Source organism: Candoia aspera, chromosome 4, assembly GCF_035149785.1.
Source record: "Candoia aspera isolate rCanAsp1 chromosome 4, rCanAsp1.hap2, whole genome shotgun sequence".
Classification (NCBI taxonomy): domain Eukaryota; kingdom Metazoa; phylum Chordata; class Lepidosauria; order Squamata; family Boidae; genus Candoia; species Candoia aspera.
In genome coordinates, this window is record NC_086156.1 from 12,326,641 (window position 1) to 12,332,079 (window position 5,439).

Below are 5,439 nucleotides of genomic sequence, written 5' to 3' on the forward strand. Positions count from 1 at the left end.
TTTCCAGCAAATTCACCAGGTGGCCTCCTTGGTTAAGTAACATTATTATTTCCTTCAGTTAAAAGAAACAGAAGTTCTCCTTAAAAAATAATGTTTGAGGGGATGAGGCTTCACTTGTTTGTATGTCTCTGATAGCAGAATACTTTGGTGAGCTGCAGTTAGTTTATGCAAGTAATTGGTTCCACTTCTTGGTGACCAGAAAGATTTCTAGTGATTTGTCCCCAAATCCTGAAATAGAGGGAGAGAAGAAATTTATTTAGTCTAACGTTATATACAAACTTACTCAGTTCACACCTTGGATAACTGTATCTGAATCAACATACATTTACATTTCACAATTCACCCTCTTCAGAATAATGCAATATGCTACAGCATGCAATTCAAAAACTTGTATACATATAGTTTTCAATCAGCAATAATTGTGCCTGAGATAAAGCTCATTGGCTACGATACTGTCACTGCACAAAGCTTCCTGGCCTTTTGGCTAAGAGCAAGTGTGTACATACAGTATATTAAGAGGAAGTATGTGCCAAAATGTTTGTTAGGGAAATTGGCACATTAGGAAGAAGAAAAGGAAAGCATTAGTTTATGAGAAATATTCATCTGCAAAAAAAAAGTATACATTAAAAGAAATCTGTCTGTAAAAAAAAATATTAAAAGGAAGTGTATAACAATACATTATATTAAAGAAAGTCAATTTCAGATAGTGTATGCTCCAGATAATATATATCTAGAGTGGACATCACTCTCTTGCATCACCATCACTTTCACTTGCCTTTTTCTAAAAAATAAGTTTGCATTCCTAAGAATGGTCTCAGAAAGCTAAACAGGGTCAGACCTGGATGGGAGAAAACTTGGAAATACCAAGACTATAGGCTGGATTGGGGAAAAGCCATGGCAAACCACTTCTATAGCATGTTCAAGACGGATGTGTACATGAAGCCACCAGGAGTTGAACTCAACTTGGAAGATTTTATCTTTTACCCTTTCCTTCTCTGTGGGGAATGAGGAGACCTCCCCCTGACTCATACATAGGTGTAGAAAGCTAATGTCCTGGGTTCCCCATAAAAGCTTCTTGCAGGCAAAATAGATGGAGAAATTACAACAAAGGTCCGCATAGTTAAAGCAATGGTGTTCCCCGTAGTAACATATGGCTGCGAGAGCTGGACCATAAGGAAGGCTGCGAGAAGGAAGATAGATGCTTTGGAACTGTGGTGTTGGAGGAAAATTCTGAGAGTGCCTTGGACTGCAAGAAGATCAAACCAGTCCATCCTCCAGGAAATAAAGCCAGACTGCTCACTTGAGGGAACGATATTAAAGGCAAAACTGAAATACTTTGGCCACATAATGAGAAGACAGGACACCCTGGAGAAGATGCTGATGCTAGGGAGAGTGGAGGGCAAAGGGAAGAGGGGCCAACCAAGGGCAAGATGGATGGATGATATTCTAGAGGTGATGGACTCGTCCCTGGGAGAGCTGGGGTTGGTGACGACCGTCAGGAAGCTCTGGCATGGGCTGGTCCATGAGATCACAAAGAGTCGGAAGCGATTGAACGAATAAACAAAAAAAGTCATACGCTCATCTTAGTTGCTAAAAAAAGGGCATTTGGATTTGTAAGGAGACAATATAAAGGCTTGAAAGGTTTGCTGGAGTTGGCTTAACTTAGCAGGCATTTTATTCCCTACTTTCAAAAGGTTCAGTTAACAGCAAGGAACTAGGGAAAACAACACAAATAAGAATTTTAAAAAATCATGAAAGCTTTCTCCAGACTACATTAACCTGGGTATTTCTCAACCCACAGCAGATGTTTCAAAACCTCAAATACTGTTTGCAAATTACAGAAGACGTCAGGGAGTCATTTTCCTAAAGAAACCTCAAGACCCATCTGCAGTGGAAACCGATAACTCTCTCCCCCCACTGGCCTCTTGGGACCCCGCGGCTTTGATTGGGAAGCGTAATGTGTGTCCACCTTTACAAGAAATTGATGAGAGTGCTGTTGTCACCCTTAAGTGACTATCAGCTGGTGCCAGCAGATCAAAAATAGTTGGAAAAATTGAGAGGGACACAGGAAAGTAATCCTTTCAAATTGCTGCAATATTTACTGGAAGAAGAGGCTTTCAGGGGAAATCAGGCATGTAATCCAGTAAGTCCTTTGCCCATTCCTACTCTGAGCACACAGGGGGACCTATTGAAATATGGTAATCATGGTCGTGCTGAAACTCAGGGACGGAATGGAAATTATCAAAGCGGTTCACAGAGTCGAAAGTGAGCAAAAGGCAGGTTAGCGCTTTTTCCTTTCTTGCATTTGGGGATTTTCCAGAGTGGGTAGAATGAACTGAACTATGGAGTTCTCTGTTCCTTCTTTTACTGTCACACAATAGCTGTGGTTTTTTTGTACAGCCTCCTAAGTAACATGGATGGCATAAACAGCACCGAGCCTGTTCTTACTCTCAGGAAGAAAAAAGCATGTTGAGAAAGTTGCGTTTGTGGGGTGGGTGGCATTTTTAGCCCACCAGCAATGTCACTTAGCTACTTCTAGACTCAACTTCACCCTATCCATGTAGTCAGGAAAGGTCTAAAGTTGAGACAGGGCAGAAACCTGCTAAATACAAGCAGGTTTTCCCCATGACTGAAATCTTAAGTCCGCAGGGTTTCTGTTCACACAAGTGTGGTAGACTTTCCCTATTCGGGAGTTTTGTCCCAATGCATGGTTGATGCCAGAGCAGGGCTGGATGGGGCTGTGAGGTGTCATGAGCATTTGTGACTCTTCTATCTCTATGCAGTTGTAGGAGAAAATTTCTCCGAAGAGTTCTTTAGTAATGGGGCTCAGATATGCCCTTTCTCTGAAGCACACATTGTTTATTAACAGTACTGGAGGCAGCTGAGTCTAACTTGAAAAGTTAGATGCAACCATACATGGGATGCAACCGTACATGGGCTTACTCAAATTAAGATATGTATGATTGGTACAGAAAAATTAGTAACTGGTTATAGTAGCATATTTGCCAGCCTATCATATGTTTAGTGAGGCAGATCCATAATGTCCTGGGGCAGTTCTATGAAGACAAACCCCTTGAGTTTGTCCAAGGCCAGTTTTTGACAAACTTGTTTTTGTTGCGTTACTTTCTGTCTCAGTGACCTTGTTTCCTAGTGACCTTCTTGTCTCTTTAGTGTCTTAAACTACATTGCTAGTTTCAAATGCGTCTATAGTTAAACTGACAATGTACTTTCCTTGGGAAAGAAGATATGGAGAGGGGTTAGTTTTTTGGATAGACTAATGCCATATTTTCTACTGCACATTTATTTATTTATTTATTTTTCAAATCTCTGTCACCCCCATCTCTCCCGAAAAGAAACATCACATGGGCTATAGAAAACTTGAACAAGCCATACCTATCTTCCTATTTCCAAGCTTTGCTTCTTGAAAATACCATCTGCAAGTTCCTCATAGGCCATCAATAATTTCTGAAACACTGCAGAAACAAATCTATAAAGGTATCATTCCCCAGGACTAGGGATGAGGAGTTTGTCTTTATCATTCACCACCAGTATCACTGTATCTGTTGGAAACTGGGTGTATTGTTTCTCTGTCCTTTGATAGTGTGGAAAGAGTTAGTTGTTGGAGCAAAATAGGATTAAATGTGATGATAACTTCTATAATGATCTAATGAAAATTGGGATTTGGGAGACAGGAAATACCACCCACGGTTTAGCTATGTTATGGAGAGTTCAGAAAAGTCCTCATGCAATTATACTACATATTGTTCTATGTAAGACACACTGGGGAAACTCTTAGATTAAAACTTGGCGACAGATAAAGAAAGACAGATGAAGAAATATACAATTGGTTTCAAAAAGTGGTGTAGAAAACATAAATACCAGTTTTCAACACCAGAGGGCATAGTGAATGAACAGTTTTCAGCGGTCAGTTGATTTAGGAAGTCTCCTGGTGATATTAACATAATCAAAAGAAGCCAGAAAGAAGATTGGTTTGACATACAATAAATAATAGCCACTGAAGACTTTGCAATAACTAAGTTTGCACTAAGTTTCCAAACATGACACAGTCACCTTTCCTCTGGCAATTGGATGTAATGATTTGTTATGATTTTTGTTTCCTTTATTTGTATGACTGGGTCTTTAAGCTTGAAAGCTTAAAGGATGGTCATGGGTTCCATGCTAAAAGCTGATATCTGGAAGTTACACAGCCTAGACATTTCTCTTTCTTGCCTCAGGAAATATTTATCAGAGATTGTGGGAAGACTGAAGGAGTCATCTGTAGCAAAATGGAATCTGAAATTCAACAAGAGCAGAGAGCTTGCTTAGGATCTAAAGCTGAGGAGCACAACTTTTTTTTTTTAGCCATGTACATTCTTGATTTAATTTAAAATTGTGTTCAATTGAAATAGAATGCAGATAATATGATTACACTTAATGTGTTTAGTAACAATCCCCTTCCTTCACTGTAAAAGTTACAGTTTGATGGCAAATTTTGAAGAAGGTCCAGGACCACTTTGGGCAGCTGCTGGTGGCTTGGGAATCATGCATCCTGATACAGTTTAGTTCTCTGCTTTATTTATTTCCTCTCTGCATATCTGAACATCTCCAGTGTTCTTCTGTTCAAAAGTAGCTCAGTTAATCTAAGCATTACTCATAAACGTATCTTGGCTCAAATCAGTAGGAACACTAACAATATTTGTGGTGATGAGAGATGTCATTCATTTAATGGCCAATCTTATTTTTTCTTATAGCTGTGGGGGGTTTCTATTAGAGCGAGGTTTATTTTCTTTAAAAGCTACAATTATCTAAATATGTCATACTGACATTTATCATGGTATTTGAAATTTTGACAAAGGCATTAAGTTGCACAAGCAGTTGTTCCCATAGGACAAATCATTAATGAGTAATATAAGGGCTAACTGAAGTTCACAACTACATTATATGACCCTTATGTATTGACCTATCAGAGTTATTGAAAATAAAATAAATTAAGCACCAGTGAAAGAAAAATCTTTCCAAAAAAGTTGCTAAAATGTAATGTGGTTGGACCCGTAGTGATGAGATGTGAATAAAAATGTTTTCTGGCCACCCTCGTTTGCCAGGGACTCTCACACCTGGAATAGTTATTAATTGGGCCCTTGTAATCTCAAGGAATGAAGATAAATTCATTTTTCCCAGGTTGTGCAGCCACTGTGTGAACCTGCAAAAAGTCCTTATGATTTTAAGGGGTTGTAGACAGGTGCTCTTCAGCAAAGGATCGTTACCTTGTCGTGGTGCTGGAGCTTGAGCACCTCAATGATGCCATGAGCTAAACCGTGAAGGGCCACCCAAGACAGGAAGGTCATGACAGAGAGGTCAGACTAAATGCGATCCCTGGGGAAGGTAATGGCAACCCACCCCAGTATTCTTGCCATGAAAACTAAATGGATCATTACAACC

At 39.6% G+C, this 5,439-nt stretch overlaps 1 pseudogene; it reads right to left on the reverse strand.

Annotated features, from left to right (window-relative positions):
• Nucleotides 1-365: 365 nt before the first annotated feature.
• Nucleotides 366-470, reverse strand: LOC134498126 (U4 spliceosomal RNA; annotated as a pseudogene).
• Nucleotides 471-5,439: the final 4,969 nt, after the last annotated feature.